Raw genomic sequence first — 12465 nt, forward strand, 5'->3', positions numbered from 1 at the left:
TGGAGGTGAAGGCTACCAGACCGTCTCCAAGCAGCTTCATGCTCCTTGGACTACAGTTGCACATATTCAGAGGTTTAAGGTCCACGTTGCTGAAGCCAACCTCCCTGGATGTGGACGCAGGAGGAACACTGATGACAGACTGAAGAGACGGACAATACGAATGACAAGCAAAGAGCCCAGAAGAGCTTTCAAAGAGATCAGAGGTGGAGTCCAAGGTCCAGGTGCATCAGTGTCAGATCACATCTGTCGTTGTTGGTGCCAAAGTGGACTTAATGGAAGATGACCAGTGTTGAAAGCAAACCATAGAACATAATGAACATGAATGCATAATGAGGAGCCTCAAAGCTTCTGGGAGAACGTCCTCTGGACAGATGAGACCAAACTGGAGCTCTTTGGAGAGTCACCTCAGCTCTATGTTCACAGAAGGAGAATGGAGCTCACAAAGAACAGAACACTGTAGCTACTGAGGAACATGGAGGAGACTCGGTCATGTTCTGGTTCTGCTCTGCTGCATCTGGCACCGGCTGTCTTGAATCTGTGCAGGGTCCAATGAACTCTCAAGACCATCAAGGCCTTCTGGAGCTAAAGGTGCTGCCCAGTGTCAGAAAGCTTGATCTCAGTCGCAGGCCACGGGTCCTCCAACAGGACAATGACCCAAAACACCCGACAGTGGCTCAGAACCAAACACTGGACTGTTCTGAAGTGGCCTCCTATGAGCCCTGATCTAAATCCTACTGAACATCTGAGGAAGGAGCTGAAACATGGCGTCTGGAGAGGGCAGCCTTCAGACCTGAGACAGCTGGAGCAGTTTGTCCACCAGGAGTAAAATACCTGTGGACAGGTGCACAAGTCTCACCGAGAGTTACAGAAATCACTTGATGGCAGCGATCGCCTGAAAAGGTTGAGCAGCTGAATATGAAGTTCAGGCTCCCATCACTTCTGTCCAGGCCGCTTTCATGAGTTAGTTTATAAATGATTCTGTTGAAGCACAATTCAAAAGCAACGTCTGATTTTCATCAGTCAGTTTTTATTTATTCTGACTTTTGTCAGTTTCCAGTTATTTCAGGGACCATTGTGGGTTTTTCTTTCTTCAGCAGAAGGTACCAACAGTTGTGTCCATGTGTGTATATGTGGTGTCATTACACAAGTATCTGATGCATGAATCAAGAGAATCAGTGTTTTTGTGCTTTTCTTTGAGGTTATTTTAGCTTCCTTCCTGCAGATTCACACCTTCACCTGAAACTGATCCTTTAAACAGAGGAAAGATGCAGCTCAACACTTGTGCAGGAATTCACCATGAAGCCAACATGAGAAGGTCCAGAATCCAAACAGTCTTCATCTGCTCCCTGAAAGTCTCAGGTGTCACTCCGGCAGCTCTGTCTCCACCCTACATTGATCCTGTCTGCAGCACAGGTGGGACACCTGGATGAAGCTCTGCTGTAGGAGGACGTCTACAAGTTCTTCAACCAGTCAGGAAGTCAGTGGGAGGCTGAGTGCTGGAAACCAACTATTCACTACAGTAATGAGTCTAACAGCTCCGAGGAGAGTTCATGTTCAACATCTCTGGACTGTGAATGGTCTCGTCTTGTAACAGTCTATCAGTCAGACTCAGAAACTGCAGCGTGCTCTGAACTTATTCACAGAAATCTGAGAATGTGCACAACTCTGAAAGTGAACTTCGCACATATCAAGTCTTAACCGCATGGACTTCTGTATGCATTGTGTTGTGAACATGTGCTGCGTTCCAGATCACTTCCTTTGTCTTTTTACTTCACGTCTGAACTCCAGCTGCCCTCACAAACTGCTGATTGTTTCATGCAGCAGGGACACAGCTAACAGTGACTCCAGCTGTGACCGTCGCAGTCTGTTGTGTGAAACGGGCTGTCGTCTGTTTGAGCGCTCTCTGAGCTGCTTGATGCTCGNACAAGCTGCAGCAGCAAGTTCTGAATGAAAAAACAACATGAGATGAATGAATAAATGACAGTAAATATTGCAGCAGCTGATTCTCCTGAAGAACCAGTCTGTGAGTAATTTTGTTATGATCCAATGATCTTTATGAAAAATATGAGAATGCTGTAAATGTCCATTGCCCTATTTTATCTTGCGAGTGTGAGATAAGGACAAGACGTCCTTAGCGGGTAGTCAAAACACCATGCCTAAACACCCACATTTGCGGGAGGTTTTCTTCTGTTTTCTGTTCACTGTCTGTATATGAGCCAATGCTTCATGCTTTTAGTTAGTCACTTGTTCAGACTCTGTGCTGTACATGTTGCTCCTTGCTGCAATTAAAACATTGCCTTGACTCAAGAGACGACTCTGTGTATTGATTTGGAGCAGTTAGGACTCCACTGAAGAATTTTCCTAATGTTTTTGGTCCTTCAAGCCAGATCCCAATATCCCTCCTCTGGACAGGATTGGGGCCGAAACTGTGCACAGGGGAGTCCATGACTTTTGAAAGAAAGACCTTTGTCTTGAATAAGACATTCAGAGAGGCCAGTCACCACTGTCTGGAGGAGGGTGACGGGATTTCAAGAACGAGTTAAGAGTCGTCACAAGTCAAAGGTAGGCCTGGTTTCATTTGTCTCTTTCCAAGAATCACTCAAAATTTGGGAGGTAGTTATTCAGTAGTGCCTCAGTGAAACCAACTAGCAGGGGTAACCTAACGGTGACAACAACCTGCTGGTTTGTGGATACCTAACGGTGGCAACGAAGCAAAGGTTTCACTGATAGGACCAGTTGCTCAGGTGAATTCCATACAAACTGGTTGGCTACTGGAGGGGAACTGGGTTCCTTAGATTCCTTTGGGGAATAGTGACAAAACTACCAGAGTTGGACAGGGCTCTATAAATCTGTCATAAAAAAGTCGGACAGGACTATAAGACTGCGATAAAAAGTCATAAAGAGAATCATAACAGGACTTAAAGCTGTTGTAAGAAGTGTGGTAGGCGTTTATACTCTGTTGACAGTACTGTTTAAAGAAGTGTTGATGTCTGAGACAAATAAAACAATAAAATAAGAAAATGGGGGGAAAAAATACTATTTATATAATGGAATCTTGTGGGCGCAAACCCACAGGAGACGCCAAATGCATGCAACAAATCAATCCAAAATCAGTAAAACACTTTATTGAAGGTGAACTAGATCAAGAAAAATGCAAAAAAATAAAAAAATAGTATGTAAAAAAGAAAAAAGAAGGTAAGTAGGAAACGAATAAATGGCCAGAACAAGCAAAAAAGTGAAAAGGTAGAGAAAAAGAGAAGAAAAAAAAGAGAGAAAAACAGAGAGACCAAATGTTGTTGGATGACAAGAAAGATATAAATGCTGTCAGCCAGGCGAGGGGACGCCCAGCTGCAGCAGGAGCAGGCAGATCAGCCAGCGCCACAAAACGAACAACAGGAGGGAGCTGTGGGGGGAGTAAACAAAGTGCAGGCACAGCCTCACCCCATTGCTCCAACTGTCCCTCACATTTACCCTGAATTATCAGATCAGGCAAGCAGTCCATCAACATCTACAAATATATTGAGCAATGTTGGTCCACTTAGCTTGCCAAAAGATTAGATTAGATTAGATTAGATTAGATAGAACTTTATTGATCCCTTTGGTACGGTACCTCAGGGAAAGTGTTGTTCTAGCAGCAGCACAACACCAACAAAGACAGTAGCACACATCAATTAAGAAAAAAGCAGTAAACAAGGAAACAAAGGAAACAAGCTGTTAGATAGGACAGCAGCACGGTGTAATAATAACAATGATAAGAATAAGAATAAGAATGTAAATAAATAATAATGATAATATTACTGATAATACTAAAATGCTATATAATATGATAACAATCAGTGTAATTATAGGTAAATATAGTTGGGTATATAAAATATAAATATATGTGTATATATGCATTACACAATGACAGTAGCAGTACGATGCAATATTAGTAATAATAATAATAATAATAATAACAATAACTTACTGTACAATGATATAACTGAAAGAAAGAAGGTACTAATAATGCACGAACCATGCGCATTTTCCACCCATGGACATTAGATGATGTGAAATAAGCCGCTGAAAGCATAACCAATCACAAAGTTAATGTGGCAGAGTGGGAGACAGGAGTTAAAGGACTCGTACAGAGTTAACATTTGAATGGAGCTGAAGTCCAAAGACTTTTTATGCTCCTCCTCAGACATGATTGGTACAGAGTCCAAGGAACTTATACTGGCATGACTGCCGCAGGACTTGCCATGCAGCCAGATTCAGTTGCCTTACAGGGAGTGATAGATCTGGTTGTGACAGCGTGCAGAAACACATTCCAGTCCTGCCCAGACTGGACCAGAATCAGTGAAACCACCCAAGATACAGGAGAGTCACTTCAACAATATAGAGTGAGACTCCAACAAGTGTTTGATGCATATAGTGGACTGAAGCCACCAGAGGCTGTGGCTACAACAGGCCCCTATGAGAAGCAGTTAAAAAGTGCATTCAATATGCTGAAGACTTTGAAAGATGTTTTAAGGTTAAAGTTCAAAAACCAACAATCCATGAAACATTCTATAGTGAAGCTCCAGCCATGCCCTCAGCCCCACCAATGACCATCTGCTGGGCAGACAGACCTACAAGAAACTATAGAGGGAGGAGTAGAGGCAGAGGGAGAGGTAGAGGAGCTCATAGACAAAGGACAGGAAGTCCACAATCAGATGATGTATGCTATCAGTGCAACAGAATGGGTCACTATGCTCAAGACTGTCCCACCAGAGGAGGCAGTAGCATGTGACTAACCAACCACATGCCTACTACAAAACCTGAGGTGTGGAAGCAGGAAAAGGACTCCTATGATACAGAAACTGGAAATTTGACTGGAATAGAAGCACATTATGGAACAGCATGCAAAATTCTAAAACTAGATGTAAAACCCGCAGTGCAACTAAACGTGGGAGGAAACAAATGACGTTCTTGTGTGATTAAGGTGCTGCCTCAACTGTGATAAAACAAAAAGAATTTCCAAAAATGAAAGTCACAGGTGAAAAAGTATTGATAAAATCAGCAAATGGTGCTTTGCATGTGGAACAATACACAGAACCATTGAAAATAATTGACCCGGAGACAGGAAAATCCTGTGTCACAGCAATTCTGTTATCCTCAGTGTGCTGTTAACCTTGTGGGCAGAGATCTGCTGGAGGAACTGCACATTGGTGTTGTTCCAACCCACAAAGGCATGAGAGCTATGAGAATGACATGCCAAAATGTTCTCTTTGAACCTGGACAGCCATACTATTGGTACAGTCTGGACCTGCAAAACAAGGGCCCAGGCAGTATCAATAAAGAATTAGTTAAATTGGCACAAGAGATCACAACCCGAGTGGCAGATGTAATGCCTGCAGACGAATAACATTGCACAATGTACTACAGAGGAGCACCTGGCCCAGACAAGGATTTTGAGAAACATTTCTTTAAGCATGCTCAAGGCACACTTCAGCTGACCCACCTTCACTTGGATGAAAGATGTCACTGCAGAGCAGCCTGCAGGATCTTTCCTTGATCAAGCCAAACTATGCTGAGTGGAAAGACATAGGCAAAATAGTGACGAGAGGAGAGGAGGCCACAGACTGGCAAAAGAAAGGGTCAGATGTCCAATATAGCCACAGACAACAGCTGTGGTCAAAACAGCTAAACTGGCTCACTCATGGCAAACCAAACTGCCATATGAGAGGAGTGGAGCAGCCAGATCCTGAGACTTATACCTCCTCACAGCTGAACAGGAAGCAGACTTACCCTCACTTCCTGACAGCTTATGGGTTAAAAGTAAGACAGATGTAGGGTTAATTAAAGAACGCAGACCAGTGAAAATTAAAACTAAAGGCTCTTAGAGGCCATGTCAACGTCAATACACCTTAAAACCAGAAGCAAAAGAAGGTATTAAAAGCACAATAGAGGGCTTGCTTAAAGCAGGTGTTGTAGTCCCATATTAGATGAGATAGATAGAACTTTATTGATCCCTTTGGTAGGGTACCTCAGGGAAATTGTTGTTATGATTCACCATGCAATACACCATTGTTTTCAGTTAAAAAGGCAGCTCCATCTGCTGGCTGGAGGATGGTTCAAGATTTACAAGCAGTAAACAAAGCAGTTGAAGCCAGAGCACCAGATGTACCCGATCCAAATGTGTTGCTAAATGAATAAAACCAAAAAATACCATCTTTAGTGTTATTGACTTGAGTAATGCATTTCTCTCTATTCCACTTGACAAACACTCAGTTTTGGTTTGCATTCACGTTTGAGAACAACGTTCCACCTCCACCAGACTGCCACAGGGTTATACAGAATCTCCAGCTATTTTTGCTCAGACTATAGCTGCATGTGTAGGAAAATTTCAACCACAATGTGATTCTCAAGTGTTAACCTACGTTGATGATATCTTTACTATCTTAACACTTCTTCCCTTAAGACTGCTCTTTTCCTCTTCTGTGGTGGAGTGACAGGAGAGTTTGACTGTATTAATGCCAGGATCTTTTTTAAGCCCTATCAGCTGGTGTGTGTGTGTGTGTGTGTGTGTGTGTGTGTGTGTGTGTGTGTGTGTGNACAGTTTGCTGTGATTTTATATATGCAGTGTTTGTTGTGTGTATTTTTATACTGCATGATTTTACTAGTTGTACACATTGTATGGTGTGTATTTTATACTGTGGTTTTATGACTTTGTTTGCTGTTATCCTGCATGTTTGTGTGTTTGGACTGAGGAGTGGAATTAATCGAAGGCAGCTGCACTAATAAGCCGAGACACCCTCTGATTGGACCACACCTGACCTGGTGCCCTGAATGAAGGAATGGAGACAGAAGTAAAGGGACAAAACGGGACAAACGGGGAAACGAAGAGTAGCAGCGAACAGCAGAGACGCACGCCGTGTCGGCAGGTAACCGGGTTGGAGCACACGGAGCAGCACGGCTCACAGCTGCAAAGGAAACGGACGGACCGGATGGAGGAGGGAAAAGTGGACCACGGCAGCCGAGCGCTGCAGGCTGAGTGGCTCGGGAACCCGGAACTGAAGGACCGGACCTCTCCCCACCAGAACAATAAGGGTTTGGATTCTGGCACGGCCAGAATACTGGTTTCATCCTCCTGCCCTGAGTTCTGTCTTTACTGTTGTTGGACATTTTTATAGTGAGTTTTTAGGAACTTTAATACTTTTATCTGGTGTGTTTTTATCAAACTGTATTCTTATTTTTCAGGCTGGTTTGATTTTAGTTGTATTTTAAAGACTGTTTAATAAAGATTTCCTTCTATGATCACATCTCTGACCATCATCTTTAACAGTGGACTTTAACGTTGGTTGTTGCTGCTGTTTAAAGAACCACACACACACTACCGTGTGACATACGCGACAATGACAAGATATTTAATGTTGAAACTGATAAACCTGCTGCAACATGTTCCAAAGCAGCTGGGACAGGGGCAACAAAAGACAGGGACAGTTGAGGAATGCTCAGAAACACCTGATGGGAACATCCACAAGTGAACAGGTGAATTGGAAACAGGTGTGTGTCATGATTGGGTATAAAAGGAGCATCCCCACAAGCCTCAGTGGTTCACAAGCAATGATGGGATGAGGTTCACCACTTTGTGGACTAATGCATGAGCAAATAGTCCAACAGTTTAGGAACTATGTTTGTCAATGTACAGTTGCAAGAACTTAAAGATTTCATCATCTACAGTCCATAACATTGTAATATTCTGCTGATGTGAAATAAGCCCACTCCTGGTGGCTTGGCCTTCACGTTGTGTTATTGAAGCACAGTTAACAGAACGGACGACTGTTCTGGACGTAACCCACGCCAACTCTCAACATTACAAAGCCCCCACGGTTCAAGCTGAAAAGAGGCAGAAGACAACACTTGAACTTCTAAACTTGACCTAAAAGTCCCTCATGACCAACTGCTGCCAGTCAGGAGGCCCGATGTCTTAAAGGCACAGAACATGATTAACTCAGAACGGTACAATATCATCAAAAGATCCAGAATCTGGAGAAATCTCTGCATGTAATCAGCAAGTCTGGAAACCAGCATTGAATAGCCGTGACCTTCGATCCCTCAGGAGGCACTGCATTAAAAACAGACATCATTCTGTAAAGGATATTACCAGGTGGGCTCAGGAGCACTTTGGAGAACCATTGTCAGTGAACACAGTTCATCACTGCATCTACAAGTTAAAACCCCACCATGCAAAGCCAAAGCCATAAATGAACAACTCCCAGAAAAGCCTCCGGCTTCTCTGGGCCCGAGCTCATCTGAGATGGACTGACGCAAAGTGGAAAAGCGTGCTGTGGTCTGACNACAGCAAGTATTCCTTAAATTCATAAGTTCTTGTGTTTCCAGCAAATGTTTCTACGAAGCTCAGCGTCTGAAGATTCAACAGGGATCTGCTCATCTGTTAGCTTTAACCAGCTCATGGTGCAGAGGCTCATCGGGGGCTGAACTCTTTCCAGCTGAGCCTGGATGAGAGGTGGGAAGACTCAGGACAGGACAGTCATTCATACTCACACTCACAGTTTAGGATCAAACTTCAACCTGGTCTCAACCTGGAGAAAACCCACAGGCACAGCCAGAACTAGAACCACGAGATTCAGTCTGGACTTATTGTAAAAACTCCTGAATAAATAATAATATTAGCATCTGAACAATGAAAATGATTGTTGTTGAAAACTTGCTGTAAACAGGAAACATTCTGACAAACTGATGTTCATGATCAGTTTGCCACAAATCTAATGACAAAGCAAAACATGACTTCCTGCACAATTGGATCAAGGCGATACAGCCAAAGGGTCCTTTCCAGCAGGAGACCAGGAAAACTGAGCATCAGTGCCAGAAATCCCACAAATGACAGACTTGTTAGGAGAAGGTTACTAGAAGCTGATCACTGCTGTGATCTGTGCTGGTGAACCACCAATGAACACGTCTTCCAGTAGTGGTGGTAGTAAGGGGGATCATTATGGGCTGGATGTTGCTGGAAGTTCTGGCAAACTGACATGTTTACTTCAAATCAGCTGCAAGTTTGCTGCAAACATTTTGCTCTTGTGAGGCTGAAAGTAAAACAACGGTGACGTTCAGGATTCTTGTTGAAACCAGACCTGATGGACTCTGTCAGTTAGAGTCAGCGTGTCTGGATTTCCACACAGACGTCTTGACAGTTGGTCCAAGTGATCCCTGCAGCGCCTGTTGCCACCATCACAACCTCACACACTGATCTGCTGGACGTGGACACGTTCTTATCACACTTAATCACTTTATCACACTTTAACATTAGACTGTGGTCAAGGACAGGCTGGCCCAGCGACCGCGATAAGATAAACCCAATAAAAAAGTCATTCATTCTAATAATCTTGTGTTCAGGAAGGAACCAAAGCATTGACCATCATTTCAGATCTACCAGTGCTATCCACGTCTGTCATGCTTCAACAAGAAGTGTTTGATGGTGCATTTTCTGTTTCTACAGACTGTTTTCCAGCAAGCAACAAGAATTCCTAATTGTTCTCCTTTCTGCTGCTCAGTGTTTATCTGGTCACCAGCTAGTTTCTACATCTGCAGGTGGACCTCTTGGTGCTGCACATGGTTCATTAACATGTAAGATTAGGATTTGTTTGATGGAAAAACACAGAAATGGAAATAAAACTTTTGGATTCAACTTAAAACAGAACAGAAAGAAAGTCAGATGCTGCTGTTGAATTGTGCTTCAACAGACTCTTTAATAAACCAACTGATGAACCTGGTCTGGACAGAAGTGATGGTACCTTAGAAAAGACTGACACTAATGTGACCATAGGGACGTGTTGTACTACAGTGTGTCCTGTAGTCAGCATCACAGGTGTCTTCAGACTTGTAACCAGTCAGTTGGCCTGTTTAAAGGTGAAGAGTCGTCACTGGGCTGTTTGGTATCATGGTGTGGACCACACTGAACATGGAGCACAGAAAGCTAAGGAGAGAGTTGTTTCAGGAGATTAGACAGACAATTCTAGAGCAGCATGTTGGAGGTGAAGGCTACCAGACCGTCTCCAAGCAGCTTCATGCTCCTTGGACTACAGTTGCACATATTCAGAGGTTTAAGGTCCACGTTGCTGAAGCCAACCTCCCTGGATGTGGACGCAGGAGGAACACTGATGACAGACTGAAGAGACGGACAATACGAATGACAAGCAAAGAGCCCAGAAGAGCTTTCAAAGAGATCAGAGGTGGAGTCCAAGGTCCAGGTGCATCAGTGTCAGATCACATCTGTCGTTGTTGGTGCCAAAGTGGACTTAATGGAAGATGACCAGTGTTGAAAGCAAACCATAGAACATAATGAACATGAATGCATAATGAGGAGCCTCAAAGCTTCTGGGAGAACGTCCTCTGGACAGATGAGACCAAACTGGAGCTCTTTGGAGAGTCACCTCAGCTCTATGTTCACAGAAGGAGAATGGAGCTCACAAAGAACAGAACACTGTAGCTACTGAGGAACATGGAGGAGACTCGGTCATGTTCTGGTTCTGCTCTGCTGCATCTGGCACCGGCTGTCTTGAATCTGTGCAGGGTCCAATGAACTCTCAAGACCATCAAGGCCTTCTGGAGCTAAAGGTGCTGCCCAGTGTCAGAAAGCTTGATCTCAGTCGCAGGCCACGGGTCCTCCAACAGGACNAATAAACACAAAAACAACTTTGAGTCTGAAACGTCTTTCTGTCAGTTACAGCTTATGTCGGGGAGTTGATGATCCCACTTTCCATCACTGTCATGATGTAATCCGGCAGAGGTGGCATGTTTTACTTGATTTTATTTGTGTGTTGTGTTTTTAGAGTGTTGTGTATTTTAACCTGCTTTTACTTTATATAGTTTCATATTTTGCATGCAATGTCGTCACCCACTGTCCCCATAGCAACCTATCACCTGACTCCACTGCCCAATCCCTGCGACCCACAAATTAGCGTACCTGTGCCATGGCGCGAAATGGAACACAGAAGAGCCCAAGAAAACGAGGAGTCAAGAGACGGAGCAGAGAGCCGCCACGGCGCAGACGGAGCTCACGACGATGTGACAAGGAAGCACACGCACCGGGGACGACGAGCACGCTGGGACCGCAAGTGTTACGAGGCGACACACACGCAAGGGCAGAGGTTTTCTCTGCCTTCGGTGTAAGTACCACTTGTTGAAGTAGTGACACTTGTCGGAGCACACAGAGCAACGCTAAAATACTACGAAATAGAGCGCATATTGCCGGCCTGTTGTGTTTCCGCGTAGGTGTCTCAGCGTGCAGAGAGGACCGGTGCCAGCCGGGACGGAGCAAGACAGCGAAGGAGTGTCGCGACGCTGAACGTACGCAGGGGCGGAGGTTTCCTCTGCCTTCGCTGTGACCCGGTGCGTGTGACCGAGGACCCCCCACCGACCTGGATCGACGTGGAGGAGAAGCACATCGAGCACCTTGGACTTGCTGCTCTGGCGGTGCCTTTTAAATATATTTTTTAGAGCATTTTAACATTTTTAGCCCACTTGTTTTATTGGAATTTTACAGTAATTAATTTAGTTTGTGGGCGTTTCATATTTTTAATCGTGACTTTTTGTAATAAATATTTTTAACCGGCCCTGCTCCTGTCCTCCTTGGCAACAGTATGCTCTCACCCGGACATTTCCATTTTAACAGCAATATTATTTCTCTTGGTCAAACTATCCATTTTCCACATTTATCCATAATTTCCACTATTACACCCTTCCTTACAATAACACACAACTATTTGCCTTTTTTATAATGAATTATTAATTTCCCACGGGGACTAGATGTAACGTTGGCGCCCCCTGCTGGGCTCCTGCAGACTTGAGGTGTCCTCACTGCGTTTCATTGTCAGGCTGCTGGATCCTGTCTGTGGTCGATCAATAACAAGCTCTGTGTGAAATGTTGAATAGTTTTGTTTTTAGAGGCAAACTTCTGGCTTTTGCAGGTGCTGTGCTTGGTAAGATATCGGCCAAATGCTTCTGTGACAACATTGGCTTATTGATAGAAAAACGTAAACCACGTGACTGGAGGCTTTGCTGGCTTGATGGTAACTACCAGGAATCCCCTTGGTGTCAATGCTAACTAACAGTTAGTTGAATAACTTCTTCTTCATTTTAATAATTCCTGGAGCTTGTTTTTGTGACGGTGGCTGTGAGACCTCACATCAGTGTCTTTAATGAGTGAATAAACGACTGGCTGGAGCCACAAGGAGCCGTCTGGGTTTGGTTTATCACACAACTAAGAAGACAGAACACAACCGCTACACTTACATCTGATCAGCAGATGGATGGACGTCTTTAAAGTCAAGGACATCCTCCTTCGACTGGTCACTCTTGAAGGACAGACAGCTGGGTTCAGGACAGTCTGGTCTCTGCTGCTGGATCCTGAAACAAAACCAGAACAAATAAAAACTGATGAAAAACATCTTCAAGCTGTTAATAAACACAAAAACAACTTTG

Source organism: Stegastes partitus, unplaced genomic scaffold, assembly GCF_000690725.1.
Source record: "Stegastes partitus isolate 25-593 unplaced genomic scaffold, Stegastes_partitus-1.0.2 Scaffold196, whole genome shotgun sequence".
Taxonomy (NCBI): Eukaryota; Metazoa; Chordata; class Actinopteri; family Pomacentridae; genus Stegastes; species Stegastes partitus.